This window comes from Martes martes (genome assembly GCF_963455335.1).
Source record: "Martes martes genome assembly, chromosome: 12".
Classification (NCBI taxonomy): Eukaryota; Metazoa; Chordata; class Mammalia; order Carnivora; family Mustelidae; genus Martes; species Martes martes.
Genome location: NC_137900.1, coordinates 38,947,464 through 38,967,195, shown reverse-complemented (window position 1 = coordinate 38,967,195; position 19,732 = coordinate 38,947,464).

Sequence of the window (19,732 nt, the reverse complement as noted above, 5' to 3'; positions counted from 1 at the left end):
ATGAATACCCCACTTTTGTATCAACATGGACAGGACTGGAAGAGATTATGCTGATTGAAATAAGTCAAGCAGAGAGAGTCAATTATCATACGGTTTCACTTACTCGTGGAGCATAAGGAATAACACAGAGGACATTGGGAGATAGAGAGGAGAAGTGAGTTGGGGGAACTCGGAGGGGGAGACAAACCATGAGAGACTGTGGACTCTGAGAAACAAACTGAGGGTTTTGGAGGGTGGGGGGTTGGGGGGGGTTGGGTGAGCCTGGTAGTGGGTATTAAGGAGGGCTCGTATTGCATGGAGCACTGGGTGTGGTGCGTAAGTAATGAATTTTGGAACACTGAAAAGAAATAAAATAAAATGGAAAAAATTCCACCTTAAAAAAATAACACATTACACTAACTTTGCTTATTTTACTGTATCATAATTTGTTTTTCTAGTCTACCTCTGTATTTTACTTCATCTACAGTTATAAGATTTAAAAATAGTAACAGGAAACCTTTTTAATGCAAAAAGTAAAAGAAAGTAGCTAATATTATACTGTGAATTATAATTAAAAACCACTTGTTAGTAGTTGTCCATTAATTGGATTATTACTTCTAAAACTGACACTACAGGTTACTAGGGCATAGAAAAATGCCTTTTAAAAAATTATGGGGGCACCTGGGTGGCTCAGTGGGTTAAGCCTCTGCCTTTGGCTCAGATCACGATCTCAGAATCCTGGGATCCAGCCCCACATCAGGCTCTCTGCTCAGCAGGGAGCCTGCTTCCCTCTCTCTCTCTCTCTCTCTCTCTGACTGCCTCTCTGCCTACTTGTGATCTCTGTCTGTCAAATAAATAAATAAAATCCTTAAAAAAAAAGGATTCTGTAAAAATTATGAAGTTTTTATTTTAATAGGAAAATAAGTGACTGCCTCAAAGTATTTTGAACTCAAATGCAAAAGAGAACATGTGCCCTCAAAAATAACACATACCTGTTCAAAAAATACATTTCTTCAAATGATTTTGGACAACATCAGATATTGACTTCATGGAGGATCTTAGTTGTTAATAAAATGTTGTTTCTCTTAAAACATTTTTATTTGATATATTTTGGTATTAGGAAATATTAATGTTTTAAGTTATGGATGGATAGATAGATGTGTGTGTATTCTTCAGATGCAATTTCCTAAATTTAAATAAAAATAATAACTGATTTTATTATACTCTAAACTACACATCAGACCTTAAGCATTTAGGTTCATAGCATGCTATAAGATAAATATTATTATTGGTGTAGTTTCGTGGGTAAGGAAAAAGAAGCTTATTGATATGTTATCTATGTTATCTATGTTCACAGAAGTAGTAAGAGGAATAGCAGGTTTCTAACCCAATTCTCCAGGCTCCCAAATCCAGGAAGTTAATTCACAACTTCCTTGAATTTAGGAATCAAGTTAAGTGCAGGTATATCTTAAAAGTCAGTTGTGATAGTCTTAATATTTTAATAAGACCATTAGAAATATATTTGTCATGAGAGTAATATTTCTAAATAAGATTTTTCCATTTATTTCACAGAAGATGGAGGTAATTAAGCATAGAAAAAATACTCATAGTATGAAACTTCATAGTTACCATTAATTGAAAAAGTTGTTCCGTATTGCATCAAAATGTTCATCACATTATTTTCATAAATAAATACATTATGCACTTATATTTAAGGTTGATAAGGGAAATGCTTCTTGCCTATTTTGTTCATTAACATACGCCAGATTCCTAGAAGAGGGCATGCTGCAGAGTAGGCATTCAGTAATATTTCTGAATAAATGAATAATTTGTTTTTCCATATAGGACATTTTTATAAGTTTTTACTTATCTCAGGCTCACATGTGTGTAACAATTTTGTTATATACACAATATGTAAGATAAATAAATGGAATTGACATAAAAGCAAGTGAAATCAGAATTTGTACTTTATAATTTTCGTTCACAGAAAAAGTTCACGGCAGAATCCAGTTTAGAGAGGATGTTGTTATATAAGTATTTATGTCTTGAAAACAAGATATTGCTCCAAAATACTGCAAGCGTTATTCCAGATCTCCCACATTTTTTACTGCCTCCAAACAAATATAAATGTGGTAGGTATGGGTATGACACCTGCTTCCAAGTTCCTAGTTGATTCAGGACATTCTAAGCTCTGAATTCTGACCCCTGCTAAATTCTGTGTTAAAACCCTAAACCAAGTGTGAATGTATTTGCGTTTAGGACTATTAGGAGATAGTTAAGTTTAAATGAAGTCATGAAGGTGAGATCCCAATCTGATAGGATCGGTGGCTTTATAAAAAGAATAGAGAAGACTTTTCTCTCTATCTTTCTCTGCACCTGTACACACCAAAGAAAGAGGTCACAGTGAAAAGGCCGCTGTCTGAAAATCAAGAAAAGGGCCCTTATCAGAAAGTGATTATGCTGGTACTGTGATCTTGGACTTCCAGCCTTCAGAACATTAATTTCTGTAGCTTAAGTCACCCAGCCTGTAGCATTTTGTTATGGCAGCCCAGTGAGAGAACATGTTACATTTTATTAATTATATGGAATAATTTATTGGTGTCCATCATATAGAGTTAGCCTAACTTGAAATAAAAATTAACAGTATGTTTGTCTTTTTGTTTCTAACAATGGACACATTTTTTTGGACAAATTATTTTTATACAGCAATCATAAAGGGGATTAATGGTTACATACAGTTTTTCCTGCAAGCAAATATTTGGGACTACTTGCTCTTTTTTTTTTTTTTTAATTAGTTTCATAGGTAGAATTCAGTGATTCTTCAGTTGCATATAGCACCTGTTGCTCATTACATCAAATAACCTCCTTAAAGCCCATCACCCAATTATTGATGCCCCCCACATATCTCCCCTCCAGCAAACCTCAGTTTGTCTCTTATGGTTTGCTTCCCTTTCAATTTTCATCTTATTTTGTTTTTCCTTTCCTTTCCCTATGTTCATCTGTTTTGTTTCTTAAATTCCACATATGACTGAAATCATATGATAATTGTCTACCTCTGACTGACTGACTTCACTTACCATAATACCCTCTAGTTCTATACATATCCTTGCAAATGGCAAGATTTCATTCTTTTTGATGGTTGAGCAATAGTCCATTGTATATGTGTGTGTGTGTATTGATATATATCACTTTTTCTTTATTCATTCATCTGTCAATGGACATCTGGGTGCTTTCCATATTTTGGCTATTGCGGACATTGTTCTTATAAACATTGAGGTTCATGTGCCCCTTCAAATCACTATGTTGGTATCCTTTGGATAAATAACTGTAGTACAATTGTTTGGGCATAGGGTAGCTCTATTTTTAACTTTTTGAGGAACCTCCAAACTGTTTTCAAGAATGGTTGTACCAGCTTGCATTTCTACTGAAACTGTTAAGAGGGTTCCCCTTTCCCTTCATCCTCACCAATATCCATCATTTCCTGAGTTGTTAATTTTAGCCATTCCGACAGTTATGAGGTGATGTCTCATTGTGGTTTGGATTTGTTTTTCCCTGATGCCGAGTGATTTTAAACTTTTTTTTTTTTTCATCTGTCTGTTGGCCATTTAGATTTCTTTGCAGAAATATCTGTTCATGTCTTCTGCCCATTTTTTGACTGGATTTTTGGTTTTTGGGTGTTGAGTTGGGTAAGTTCTTTTTAGATTCTGAATACTAGCCCTTTATCTGATAAGACATTTGCAAATAACTTCTCCCACTCTATAGATTGCCTTTTAGTTTTGTCAGTTGTCTCCTTAGCTGTGTAGAAACTTTTTATCTTGATAAAGTCCCAATAGTTCATTTTTACTTTTGTTTCTCTTGCCTTTGGAGACGTGACTCACAAGAAGTTGCTGTGGCTGAGGTTACAGAGGCTGCATTTGATGGATTCCTGTCTCACATTAGGTCCATTTCTGGGTTCTTTATTCTGTTCCATTGATGTTTCTGTTTTTGTGCCAATTCTGTACTGTCTTGATGATTACAGCTTTGCAATATAGTTTGAAGTCTGGAATTGCGATGCCTTAAACTTTGTTTTTTTCTTTTTCAACAATACTTTGGGTATTCTGAGTCTTTTCTAGTTTCATACAAATTTTATGATTGTTTGTTCCATCTCCGTGAAAAATATTGGTGGTGATTTGATAAGGATTGAGTTGAAAGTGTAGATTGCTTTGGGTAGCATAAACATTTTAACAATATTTATCTTCCTTTTTTAAATTAATATATGATATATTATTTGTTTCAGGGGTTCAGTTATGTGATTCACCAGTTTAAACAACTCACAGCATTCACCATAGCACATACCCTCCACAATGTCCATCACCCACCCAGCCACCCCATCCATCCCACCCCTCTCCCCTCCAGCAACCCTCAGTTTGTTTCCTGAGATTATGAGACTTTTATGGTTTTTCTCCCTCTCAGGTTTCATCTTATTTCATTCTTCCCTCCCTTCCCCTATGATCCTCTGTCTTGTTTCTCAAATTCTTCATATCAGTGAGATCATATGAAAATTGTCTTTCTCTGATTGACTTATTTCAGTTAATGTAATAACCTCTCGTTCCATCTACATTGTTGCAAATGGCAAAATTTCAGGTTTTTTGATGAATGCATAATATTCCATTATGTACATATACATGCACACACACACACACACACACACACACAACATCTTCTTTATCCATTCTTCTGTTGATGGACATCTAGGTTATTTCCATAGTTTGGTTATTGTGGACATTGCTGCTATAAACATTCCAGTGCATGTGCCCTGTGCATCACTACATTGTATGTTTAGGAAGAATACCCAGTAGTGTGAATGCTGGGTCATAGGGTAGTTCTATTTTCATCTTTTTGAGGAATCCCCATGTTATTTTTCAGAGGGGCTGCACCAACTTGCATTCCCACCAGCAGTGTAGGAGGATTCCCCTTTCTCCACATCCTCGCCAATGTCTATCGTTTCTTGACTGGTTAATGTTAGCCATTCTCACTGGTGTGAGGTGGTATCTCATTGTGGTTTTGATTTGTAATTCCCTGATGCTGAGTGCTGTTGAGCACTTTTTCATGTGTCTGTCAGCTGTTTGGATGTCTTCTTTGCAGAAATGTCTGTTCATGTCTTCTGCCCATTTCTTGATTTGGTTATTTGTTCTTTGGGTGTTGAGTTTCATAAGTTCTTTATACATTTTGGATACTAGCCCTTTATCTGATATACCATTTGTGAATATCTTCTCCCATTCTGTCAGTTGTCTTTTGGTTTTGTTGACTGTTTCCTTTATTGTGCAAAAGCTTTGGATCTTGATGAAGTCCCAATAGTTCATTTTTGCCCTTGCTTCCCTTGCCTTTGGCGATGTTTCTAGGAAGGGGTTGCTGAGGCTGAGGTCGAAGAGGTTGCTGCCTGTGTTCTCCTCAAGGATTTTGATGGATTCCTGTCTCACATTGAGGTCGTTCATCCATTTTGAGTCTATTTTTGTGTGCGTTGTAAGGAAATGGTCCAGTTTCATTCTTCTGCATGTGGTGTCCAATTTTCCCAAAACCATTTTTTGAAGAGACTGTCTCTTTCCCATTGGATATTTTTTCCCTCTTTGTCGAAGATTAGTTGACTATAGAGTTGAGGGTCCATTTCCATTTCTGGGCTCTCTATTCTGTCTCATTGATCTATGTATCTGTTTTTGTGCCAGTACCATACTGTCTTGATGATGACAGCTTTGTAATAGAACTTGAAGTCAGGAATTGCGATGCCACCAACTTTGGCTTTCTTTTCAACAATTCCTCTGGCTATTCAGGGTCTTTTCTGGTTCCATATAAATTGTAGGATTATTTGTTTCATTTCTTTGAAAAAAAATTGATGGTATTTTGATAGGGATTGCATTAAATGTGTGGACTGCTTTAGATAGCACAGACATTTTCACAATATTTGTTCTTCCAACCCATGAGCATGGAACATTTTTCCATTTCTTTGTGTCTTCCTCAATTTCTTTCATGAGTATTCTATAGTTTTCTGACTACAGTTTCTTTGCCCCTTTGGTTAGGTTTATTCCTAGGTATTTTATGGTTTTGGGTGCAATTGTAAATGGGATCAACTCCTTAATTTCTCTTTCTTCTGTCTTGTTGGTGCATAGAAATGCACCTGATTCCTCTGCATTGATTTTTATATCCTGACACTTGATTGAATTCCTGTAAGAATTCTAGTAGTTTTGGAGTGGAGTCTTTTGGGTTTTCCACATGAATTATCATACCATCTGCAAAGAGTGAGAGTTGACTTCTTTGTTGATTCGTATACTTTTATTTCTTTTTGTTGTCTGATTGCTGAGGTAAGGACTTCTAGTACTATGTCGAATAGCAGTTGTGATAGTGGACATCCCTGCCATATTCTTCACCTTAGAGGAAAAACTCTCAGATTTCCCCATTGAGAATGATATTCTTTGTGGGTTTTTCATACATGGCTTTGGTGATATTGAGGTATGTTCCTTCTATTTCTACACTGTGGAAGAATTTTTATCAAGAAAGCATGCTGTATTTTGTATTTTATTTTCTGCATCTATTGAGAGGATCATATGGTTCTTGTCCTTTCTTTTATTAATGTGGTTTATCACTTTGATTGATTGTGGGTGTTGAACCACCCTTGCAGCCCAAGAATAAATCCCACTTGATCATGGTGAATGATACTTTTAATGTACTGTTGGAGCCTATTAACTGATATGTTGGTGAGAATTTTTACATCCAGTTCATCAAGGATATTGTTCTGTAATTCTTCTTTTTAGTGGCCTCTTTCTTTGGTTTTGGGATGAAAGTAATGCTGGCCTCATAGGATGAGTTTGCAATTTTTCCTTCCATTTCTATTTTTTTGAATCAGTTTCAGAAGAATAGGTATTAATTCTTTTTTAAATTTTTGGTAGGATTCCTCTGGGAGGGCATCTGGCCATTGACTCTTGTTTGTTGGGAGATTTTTTGTTACTGATTCGATTTCTTTGCTGATGATGGGTTTGCTCAGGTTTTCTATTTCTTCCTGTTTCAGTTTTGGTAGTTCATGTGTTTCTAGGAATTCATCTCCTTCTTCCAAATTGCCTAATTTTTTGGCTTATACTTGCTCATATTATTCTCTTATAATTGTTTGTATTTCTTTGATGTTGGTTTTGATCTCTCCTCTTTCATTCATGATTTTATTTATTTTGATCTTTTTATTTTTGATAAGTCTGGCTAGGGGTTTATCAATCTTATTCATTCAAACAACTGCTAGTTTCATTGATCTGTTCTACTTTTTTTTTTTTTTTTATTTCTATATCATTGATTTCTGCTCTAATCTTTATTATTCTCCTGCTGAATTTAGGTTTTATTTGCTGTTCTTTCTCCAGTTCCTTTAGGTGGAAGGTTAGGTTGTATATTTGAGACTTCTTGTGTTTTGAGAAAGGCCTGTATTACTATATTCTTCCCTCTTAGGACTGCCTTTGGTTCATCCCAAAGGTTCTGAACTGTCATGTTTTCATTTTTATTTGTTTCCATATTTTGTTTTAGTTCTTCTTTAATTTCCTGGTTGACCCATTCAGTCTTTAGTAGGATGTCGTTTAACCTCCATGTATTTGTGCAACTTCCAAATTTTCCCTTGTGATTGAGTTCCAGTTTTAAAGCACTGTGGCCTGAAAATATCCATGGTATAATCTCAGTCTTTTGTAATAGTTAAGATCTGATTTGTGACCCAGTAAGTGATCTTCTCTAGAGAATGTTCCATATACACTCGAGAAGAATGTGTATTCTGTTACTTTTGGATGAAATGCTCTGAATATATCTGTGAAGTCTATCTGGTCCAGTGTGTCATTCAAAGCTCTTTTTTTCCTTGTTGATCTTCTGCTTAGATGATCTGTCCATTCCTGTGAGTTGGGTGTTGAATTTTCCTACTATTATTGTGTTATTTATCATGTGTTTCTTCAATTTGGTTATTAATTGGCTTATATATTTGGCTGCTCCCACGTTAGGGGCATAAATATTTACAATTGTTAGATCTTCTTTTCAAATAAACCACTTTATTAAGATATAGTGTCCTTCTTCATCTCTTATTGCAGTCTTTGGTTTAAAATCTACTTTGTCTGATATAAGGATTGTTACCCCAACTTTCCTTTGATGTCCATTAGCATGATAAATGGTTCTCCACCCTCTCACTTTCAATCTGGAGGTGTCTTTGGGTCAAACAGACAGCATATGGATGGTCTTGCTCTTTTATTCAATCTGATACCCTGTGTCTTTTGATTGGGGCATTTAGCATATTTACATTCAGAGTAACTATTGATGGTTGGATTTTTTTTTTTTTTTTTTTTAATCCTGTCTGATACCCTATGTCCTCCTGGATTTGAATGCCTGTTTCATTCCTCAGATTAGGGAAATTCTCAGCTATAATTTGTTCAAATAAACCTTCTGCCCTCTCTCCCTCTCTTCCTCTTCTGGGACCTCTATTATCCAGATATTATTTCACTTTATGGATTGGCTGAGTTCTTGAGGTTTCCCTGTGTGATTCAGTAGTTGTCTTTGTCTCTTCAGCTCCTTATTTTCCATCATTGTATCTTCTATATTACTGAATCTCTCTTCTGTCTCATTTATCCTCACTTTTAAAGCCTCCATTTGGTGCTGCATCATGGTAATTCCATTTTTAGTTGCATTCTGACTGGATTTTAGTTCTTTTAGTGCTTTTTACAAGTCCAGCTAGCATCGTTATAATTATTTTAATTTCTAGTTCAGACATCTGACCTCTGGCACTGAGTACTACCTCCTATTCTTTCTTTTGGTGTGAATTTCTCTGTCTTGCCATTTTGTCCAGAAAAGAATAGAAGAAAGAGAAAGGATAGCAATAATAGCAACAGAAAAATAAAAACAAGACAGACCAGGAAAAAAAAAAAAAAAAAAAAAGAAGAAGAAGAAGAAGAAGAAGAAGAAGAAGAAGAACTCAAACAGGAAACAAAACAGAACAAAACAAAACAAAATTTGATCCTGGGCATGTTTTTTGTCTGTTTCTTAAAAGAAACTAGATCCCAAATAGGAAAGAAAGAAAAACATATTGTATGTATATATTTTTTTTTGCATATGTATATATGGAAAAATAAGATAAAATACAATGAAAGATCTAAAATAAAACATATGCATGAGTATATATAAGAATAAAAAATTTTAAAAAGAATTGAAAAAATAAGAAAATCACTGAAAATATAATACTGAAAGATTGAAGAATAACATGTGCACGCACACACACACATGCACACACACAATGCTATATATCCTTTTCCTCAAGGCCTGAATCTTTGCAGGTCTCTATAATCAGTAAACATGGTGCTAGCCAGTGGTTCCTGCAGGTCTTCTGTGGGAGGAGCTTGTTGTATTATTTCTCAGGTGCCCTTGCCCTTGTAGAAATGTGTCTCCCTTGCCATAGGGGCTGGTTCAGGGTAAGCAGCTCAGGATTCCACTATGTGGTGCTGTTTTGCTTCCTAAAGGCTTTTATCACTGACATTTAGGATGAAAATGACAGCGCCCCACTCTTTAGCACCAGAGCTGAAAGTTCAGGCCCCCCACTCTTCAGTGAGCCCTCAAAGACTAGCAGTCACACTTGACTCCCTGGTTTCTGTCTGAACTCTGTGTTCACCCAACTTGGGATTGAACATTTTTATTTCAGGCACACAACTGAGTTTCAAGCCTACAGATTTTACAGCCTCCTATGGTATGGACTGGCACTGTTCCTCCTGGGGGGAAAGAGGGATGTGTCAGGCCAGGTTTGTCTTTTGCTGGACATGTAGCAGGAGAGCAGCTGCATGACTGTGCAGTAGTTCACAGTTTATGGTAACCCAGACCAGAAAGCCATTGCCTAGACTCACTGTTTTCAGCTGGCTTCCCCACTCTGATGCCTGGGAACTCTGCCACACTCATACACCCCCATTCTTCTTGTAACCCTGCAGATCCTGAGACCATGCTCTCCCACTTGGGATTCTGCCCTGCTTTGTCACCTGAGCACCTTTAAGCCAGGGATGTGTCCCACTATAACAAATTTCTAAAAGTTCCAATTTTGTGCTCTGCTGCTTATAATACTTTGCAGTAACCTCCTTAAGCTAGTTCCCTCTCCTCTGCTGTATCCACTAATATATTGCCCTCTGCACATCCTACCTTCCAAAAAGTGGTTGCTTTTCTATTTGTAGAATTGCAGTGTTTCTTTTTTCAGATCTCTGATTGATTTCACAGGTATTCAGAATGATTTGACAGCTATCTTGCTGAATTCCAGGGACCAGATGAATTTAGGGTCCCTTACTCATCCACCATCTTAACTCCTCCCCGACTCTTTTTATTTCTGTTTGTTGTACAGAGAAGTGTACTTGAAAAATATTGGGAGTTATAAAGTTTTTTTTTCCTTGTAATTCTTTCTACTTGTTTATATTAAAGGGTTAAAGTCTCTCTGGCTTGCAGGAGGATAAATGTCTTCATTATGATTGCAGAACATGCCTGAGAAAAGACTGAAATGGGAGCAGTGGGAGAATGACTGAGCTAGAAGTGTTGCTTGGGACAGCTGATTTGTCATTGATATCTAATACATCAAGGCAGGCAGGAACTATGCATGCCTTCAGGAAAATCTGGGCTGGCCACAAAATTGTTAATGAAATTAGTCTCTGTATACATTGATATGCAGTGGTAAATCATAGTAATTATAATGCAATTCATTAGAAAATGTTGTCAGTTCTGGTGTACTGTCTTTTGAACTAAGTGCCATAAGATATACTTTTAAAATGTTACTGTATATTTCTTAAATGTTGTATGTATAATATCCGGCACTTTAATTGTATTTTGAAACCACAGAGAGATTTTGATGAAGCATGTTCATTAGGATGAATTAATTATACATGGAATAACCATGAAACAGGTGTTTGGCTGTAAGAAGGGTATTTAATTTAAAAAAAATGATCCTAAACTAGTATTTCATAGTCTATCCTTATTTATGGGATGTCTCACAGAATAAAAATGATGGTTAATTAATAAAAAATTATGACTAAACACTTAGATCCTCTTTTGGTAAATGCTCTTTTTAGATGAAAATCTGGTATATTTATAGTATAAAACAATACTTGTATTTACGTTTTCTTAAAAAGTTTCAATTTTTACATTTTATTCAATTTCATTGTGCTCAAAATAATCCAAGTTGAATGTTCTTGCACTGAAAGACCTAAAAATTGCCTGAAATAGTCTTAGACATATAGATATAGCTAATAAGTCTAATCTAAAACATATGATTGTGTAGGTTAAGTTTGCATTTCTCGGTTGGTTACATGTTTGTGCCCTCAAACTTTTAAGATTCTCTCATTGAATCAATCCTTTCTTATAGGATTTGGAGTCACCTTTCTTACTATTACCTTTAACAGGCACAAATTTCAAACATTCTGAAGTAAGTAAGTAATCAGGTACATTATTTCTCCAGAAAGTTCAAGTGTTTGCAAATTATACCAGGTGGTGACAGGTTAAAAGAAAGAAAACCGCTTTTCTTATCTTTTAATGTAAAAGGCCCTCTCATAATCTTTGCATAAATTTAGAATTACCATATTTAAATTCAGATGAGGAGGATCTTGTAAATGTCCAGAGCACATAGCTGATGGCTCTATATTCAGAGTCCCACATTTTACTGCCAAGAGATTTTGCAGATGTTGGCCCTGGCAGTGATTCACAAAGAATAATTGCTTCTGGGACCCCTTAGTGTTTGAGTTCTAAAATGATACTCTTCCTCTAATGTTCCCAGTTCATGGAGAAGCAACAGGAGAAGCTGGCATTGCAGTGAGTCAGGAAGAGTAAGTCTGTAGCTAGTTCAGCCATGTGTCAGCTGAAGCTTTCCTTTCTGTCTGATCTTTCTTCTAAATATTATACCTATGAGCACATGAGCACACACACCACTGTCCTACAAGTACCTATAACATATCTGTGTGTCATAACATGACAATACATGCAAAAACTCATCCCAATAAGCTTCAAGAGCTGGAGCTGGCCTTATTTATATCCTTTGAAAATTTTCTCAAGCACTTTGTTTGACATATATTAGTTAAGTGCTAGATGCTTGAAACACTTGGTTTTATTTAATTGTGTTATTTTGTAACAAGTTTTGATCTTTAGATTCTTGTAATCTTAGTAATAGTGCACATATTCTTACCAGAATGTCTACAGCATGCTATTTCCCCCAAAAGAAAATGCACAGGTCATTCTATTTTGTGGGGATGCTTTTCTTGTGGAGGAGATAAGAGAGGAGTTCTTCTAATAACTTTTCCTGCTGAATAGAATGACCTAGATTTGTTGTATACTGGCAAAGCTGCTAGAGGATATTTTTACGTTGCCATTTTGTCCTCAAGAGTTATCTAACTGATTTCACCATATGAAATCCCTTTCAAGTCTGTCTTCTGACAATGTGGATATGCTTTTCGATTTGTAGTATCAGAAAGCTGGAAGGCAAGAGGTAAGAGTTAGCTGAAAATAGGAGATAAGAGTTCATATTTCTCCTGACCATTAAAAAAAAAAAAATCTACCCGGGAAAGGAAATTTAGTAAGATCTCTTCTTGTCTCACTCATTATTTTGTAGGAACTATTTTAATTATTATAAAATACCTTTTAAAAAAATCTTGAATTACCATGACAGTCTCCAGTTTGAAAATAGACAAAACAATGTGAATGATGTAAAAATAAGTTATAACCTTGCCCTAGCTGCATACAATTGCCTTCTAATGTCTTGATGAAATGAAACATCTTTATTTCACACTTAATTTCGAATGGACTGATTGTCATATGTGATGCTTAATTTGTCCTTGCTTGTACCTAATTAATAGATATGATAAGTGCATTCACCAAGTTTTGCAAGTGAGCTGTACAAGAACATATGTCAAGCTACTCAGCTTCCTTGGTAAACCATTATTCATGATTTGTGTATCTGGTAGTTAATTGAAAGACACTCAGTCTTTTTTAAAGCATAAAGCTATTAATACCAATTGCAAATTTTCAGGCAAGCAGTACATAGTTATTTAATTCAGTGCTATAGTACTCTGTTAACTAGAATAAAGTAATGGATTTTGGTTTGAAGCTATTGAATCTACTCACCTGTCTGAATTCCTCTCAGCTCACTAACTGGGTTATGGAATTTCACTGGTGTGTTTTACTAGTAAAGGACTCAATAAATTCCCAATCTATCTTTAAAACTCTGTACCTTAAAACAAGTTGATCTTTTTCACCATAGAGAAGAGTAAACCTATTCACTCTTTGGCCTATATAGCATCTCTAAGCACACAATATTAAATCCAATGTGTAAACACTTAGAAATGGAAAAATACATTCATGAAACAAGTGATTGCTGGTTTTAACATTTCCAACTTGGACAAAAAGACTCTGACTTCTGTCTCTCTCTCTACACTGTATCCTTATCAACAACTGTAATATCATCATACATAGAAGAGGGGTCTAACATAACCACATAGCTAGATAGCTAAAGCTATGTCTATAACTATTGATATTGATATATTTGTATATATTACACAGAACATTAATATCCTGACAATTACTTTGCACAGAATATTTTGTTTTATTTTATTGATTTGAAATTTAGTAAGAATAAAAACAAGAATGAAAGAAAATATAAAATGGGCCTAAATAAATCATGCTAAAGGCATAAAGACATTTTTAAAACATTGTTCATGAGACCATAGCACCTACATTGTACTTTTCCCTGTTCTTCTAGCTAGCGATAATCAATATCACCAAATACCTAACCATTTTATGGCAATAAAAGATCAAGTAGTGCATAGTTTTTGTTTTTGTTGTTGCTTTGTGAGCCACAGGGGATTTATCATTTGATTTTAACTAGTATGCTTTTGTACATTATATTTATTTATTTCTTAGAGAGAGAAAGAGCACCCAAGTGGTACAGGAGAGTGGCAGAGGGAAAGGGAGAGAGAGAATTTTAAGCAGGCTCCACACCTAGTTCAGAGCCTCAATAAGGGCTTGATCTCATGACCCTGAGATCATGAACGCAGTCAAAATCAATAGGTGGATGCTTACTGACTGAGCCACCCAGGTGTCCCTGTCATTTGATTTTAAAAGACCATGGGGCGTAAAGAACTCATGTTTTTTCTTCCTTTCAACATCCATGGAAATTGGTATTTGAGAAGAGATTATCATTAGCAGCAAGTATCTATTGAGATTCTACTTTCTGTTGTGTTTTGGTGCTGGGTTACAACGTGGTATAAGACATGACTTTTATCTGGAAAGGTAAACATTCAGGTTGGAAAGTTATATACTTTCTTTGGTAATTTTTGAGTGATTTTACTACATTGTTTTCTGTGTGCTACTAATGTCCTAGTCTTTAATGTTCAGAAGAAAATTAATCACTTAGTTATCTAATATAATCAAACAGATTTTTGAATATTTTTGAATTCCAAAAACCATGAAAGACACACAAAAATGTGGAATATTTCAAAAATTTATTGCAATAATATATGAAATATTATTTTATGAAGAGAAAATTGAATAAACTTTTTATTTATAAATATATCTATACTTATATGTATAACTATGTTGTGATATATGTATATATAATGAAATGTTCACAAATAATGAATGTTAAAAACCACTAATTAATATGTCATGGTTTAGAAAAAAATAATACATTATATATTCCTTAAAATAAATAAATAAAATTAAGTAAACATTAAGGAAAACTGAAATCTTGCGATTTGCTACAAAAATGATGAACCAAGATGCTGAGTAAAATAATTCAGACAGAGAAAGACAAATACTGCATGATTTCACTTACATATGGGATCTAAACAAATAAAACAAAACAGACTCATAAATACAGAAAACTAACTGGTGGTTGGTGGCGGGGTTTGGGGGGAGCTGTGTGGTGAGATGGATGAAATAGGTGAAGGGGATTAAGAGATACAAACTTCCAGTTATAAAATAAATAAGTTACAGGGATATATAGTAGTACAACATAAGGAATATAGTCACTAATATTATAATAAGTTTGCATGTTAACAAATAGTAACTAGATTCATTGCAATGATCACTTTTTAGTATTATATAAATCCCTATGTGGTATACCTGAAACTAATATAATATTGTATGTCAACTATACTCCAAATTTATTAATAAATAAATAGTTGTATTTAATTAAAAAAATTACCTGATGTTCTAAACATAATTGTAATTCTTGAAATTGTGATTTTGTTCCCCAGAGAAGAGATTCTCAAAAAAAAGGAAAAAAAAAAAAAAAGAGAGAGAGAGACAAAGGGGAAAAAATGAGCATAGAATTGTCTATTCCCGTACAAACATTTGTGTGTGTGCAAATTGTGTGTATAAAAAAATAAAATGCATATATATGTAGTTTTAGTGACTGATTTCATAAATACATCTTTTCTTTTATTTTTAGTTATTTTTATTAACATATAATGTATTATTTGCCCCAGGAGTACAGGTCTGTGATCATCTGGCTTACACATTTCACAGCACTCACCATGGCACAGACCCTCCCCAATGTCCATAATCCAACCACCCTATCCCTATTCCCCCACCCCCCAAGCAACCCTCAGTTTGTTTTGTGAGATTAAGAGTCTCTTATTGTTTGTCTCCTTCCCAATCCCATCTTGTTTCATTTTTTCCTTCCATACCATCCAAACCCCCTGCCCTGCCTTTCAAATTCCTCATATCAGAGAGATCATATGATAATTATCTTTCTCTGATTGACTTATTTCACTCAACATAATACCATCTAGTTCCATCCACGTCGTTGCAAATGGCAAGATTTAATTTCTTTTGATGGCTGCGTAGAATTCCATTGTATATATAAACCACATCTTCTTTATCCAGTCATCTGTTGATGGACGTCTAGGTTCTTTCCATAGTTTGGCTATTAGGACATTGCTGTTATAAACATTTGGGTGCATGCGCCCCTTCAGATCACTACATTTGTATCTTTAAGGTAAATACCCAGTAGTGTGATTGCTGGGTCGTAGGGTTTTCAACCTTTTGAGGAGCCTCATGTTATTTTCCAGAGGGGCTGCACCAACTTGCATTACCACCAGCAGTGTAGGAGGATTCCCCTTTCTCCACATCCTCACCAACTTCTATTGTTTCGTGACTGGTTAATGTTAGCCATTCTGACTGGTGTGAGGTGGTATCTCATTGTGGTTTTGATTTGTAATTCCCTGATGCTGAGTGCTGTTGAGCACTTTTTCATGTGTCTGTCAGCTGTTTGGATGTCTTCTTTGCAGAAATGTCTGTTCATGTCTTCTGCCCATTTCTTGATTTGGTTATTTGTTCTTTGGGTGTTGAGTTTCATAAGTTCTTTATACATTTTGGATACTAGCCCTTTATCTGATATACCATTTGTGAATATCTTCTCCCATTCTGTCAGTTGTCTTTTGGTTTTGTGGACTGTTTCCTTTATTGTGCAAAAGCTTTGGATCTTGATGAAGTCCCAATAGTTCATTTTTGCCCTTGCTTCCCTTGCCTTTGGCGATGTTTCTAGGAAGGGGTTGCTGAGGCTGAGGTCGAAGAGATTGCTGCCTGTGTTCTCCTCAAGGATTTTGATGGATTCCTGTCTCACATTGAGGTCGTTCATCCATTTTGAGTCTATTTTTGTGTGCGTTGTAAGGAAATGGTCCAGTTTCATTCTTCTGCAAGTGGTGTCCAATTTTCCCAAAACCATTTTTTGAAGAGATTGTCTTTTTTCCATTGGATATTCTTTCCCTCTTTGTCAAAGATTAATTGACCATAGAATTGAGGGTCCATTTCTGGGCTCTCTATTCTGTCCCATTGATCTATGTGTCTGTTTTTGTGCCAGTACCATACTGTCTTGATGATGACAGCTTTGTAATAGAGCTTGAAGTCAGGAATTGCGATGCCACCAACTTTGGCTTTCTTTTCAACAATTCCTCTGGCTGTTCAGGGTCTTTTCTGGTTCCATATAAATTTTAGGATTATTTGTTCCATTTCTTTGAAAAAAATTGATGGTATTTTGATAAGGATTGCATTAAATGTGTAGATTTCTTTAGATAGCACAGACATTTTCACAATATTTGTTCTCCCAATCCATGAGCATGGAACGTTTTTCCATTTCTTTGTGTCTTCCTCAATTTCTTTCATGAGTATACTATAGTTTCCTCAGTACAGATTCTTTGCCTTTTTGGTTAGGTTTATTCCCAGATATCTTATGGTTTTGGGCATAAATACATATTTTCTAAGTTATGCACTGACCTTACTCATTTGTTTCACACACAAGATTTATCACAAACGTAGACTTTGTTAGAAGGTAAAAATTGACATGAAACCTAGTACTCTATCTATAGGGCTTACAAACTAGCTACCCATAAACATTGACTGATAATTAACATTTGACTCTCTGTGTCCTCTTTGAAGTAATTTTATTATCACAGTTCTGCAGTGTTTAGCACTCTGAGAACATCACAACTTATCCTGGTATCCTTACTCCTGTTTCTGCTGGAAAGACTACTTCTTGCTGAGTTAATTATCCCCAAATATCATTGATATAAAACAAAATTTTGAAATTTTCTTTGCACACCATATCCAGTGTGGGTGGCCAAGGAGGTCCCAATCATTTCCCATGCCACAGTGAGATAGAGTCATGGCAAATCACACACTGACTCCCAAAGTGTTCACTAGGAGGTGACACATATCACTTTCCCTCATGTTACATTAACCCAGTCAAATCACTTGGACAGACCTTTTTTCAAAGGAATAGAAAACCAATATCCTGCCATGTGCCCAGAAGAAGAAAGCTGAATTGCTTTGATAACCAGCTATTACAGCTAACTTATCCACCTATCACCTATGGATTGTACTTGTGGAAACGAATTCTGTGATACCTATTTCTTGACGATCCCTCCTAGCTTAGTTTTATTCTCTCCCTTCAAAATATTTCAGCTGTGTTCTTTGAACTCCATTCCTATGTAAACAACCTTAACCTCATCCCAAATTCTTCTACTTTCTTCTTAGCTAAAATCTGATTCTCTAGAAAATGTCTTGTCCTAAAACTATTATGGCTATTCATTGCTGTTTTTCACATCATGACAATTGGAAATACATTTTTTATCATCATTATGTAACTTCCTAACAATAGTTTTATTAAGATTAAAAGATTTATTGAAACAAACACATAGGGATGCCTGTGTTGCTCAAATGGTTAAGCATCTGGCTTCAGCTCATGTCATGATCTTGGGGTCCTGTGATTGAGCCCAATGTTGGGCACCCTGCTTAGCTAGGAGTCTGCTTCTCCCTCTCCCTCTACTCCCCACTCGTGCTTACCTTTTCTCTCTCTCAAATAAATAAATAAAATCTTAAAAAAAAACACATAAACTTACAAAATCAAACCAAAAGTAGTAACAATGTCAAAACAACAATAACCATACAATAATGAAAACTCAGCTCTACATATTTGAGTGTTTTGTCACTTTCTATCCTTCACTAATGTCAGCTGATGATCTTCTCCCACCTGGGTCAGTCTTTTCCCCCAACTATTTATTTATTTATTTATTTATTTATTTATTTATTTATTTTCTTTTCTTTCTTTCTTTCTTTCTTTCTTTCTTTCTTTCTTTCTTCCTTTTTTAAGGATTGTCTTTATTTATTTTATTTGAGAGAGATAAAGAGTGTGAGTGGGGTGGAGGGGACAGAGAGAGATGGAGTATCTCAAGCAGACTCCATACTGAGTGGAGTCTCACAACTCTGAGTTCATGATGAGTTGAAACTACAAGTTTGATACCCAACTGCATGAGCCACCCAAACACTCCATCCCAACTATTTGTACACTAGGTTGACTTCAGTAGCCCTGATATACATCTGCTTTCTCCCAAAAGTTTGGTTTCCTCTTCTACTCAATTTGTATTCTGTCTATTCTAGAGCATTTTAATTTTCCTTGATAGTACCCTCAAATGATTTGTCTTTCTTTTCTTGTACCATATGGAAAATTTTAACCCTAGTGTCATATGGAAATTTCCCTTCTCTACTCATACTTTAGGACTCTAAACACTTGTTTCCAATTCTTGGTTCTTCCTTGCTGTATCTACCAATCCTTTTGTGTGATCTTTATCAGCTATCTTGCATTTTCTCCCATTAGCTATGTCAAAACTTTCTAAGTCCTCAAACATCTACCCCATCTTTTTCCCATTTCTACTTTCCTTCTCATCACATGATCCTACTCTCTCTTCAAAATTAAAATGGAGACCAGACTCATTATTAGAAATGAAGGTACTTTTTTATTCATCTTTGCTTCCTGCCCTCTGTTAAAGTAAAAGTTAAATGGAAGTCATTCATCTAGGATTATTTCTTACATATGTAACTGTGGATTATATAAGCATTTTGTCCATAGCATCTTCAAACCTTTCTTCAGGCCATTCTATTAGCAATTTACCCATGGGAAAGAGCATTTAATTTACAAAATCCTATTTTTCTTAGCACTGTGCTTTCTATGAACTACCATTGCTTCTCTTTCCTTCATTTCAGTTTCTTAGAATCATCTGTTCTCACTCTCTCTCTAATTTTTGACTTTTCATTTCTTATTGTATTCATGTAACCTGTCCTTCTGGAATCCTTCAGTTTTACTGATGGCAGTTTTGTCGTGGTAGCAAAATCCTCCCCCCACCCAAATTCAATAGCCCTGATTGTTCACTACCTCCTTATAACCATGCCATCCATTGCTCTGGGAACATCTTTCCTGATGGTC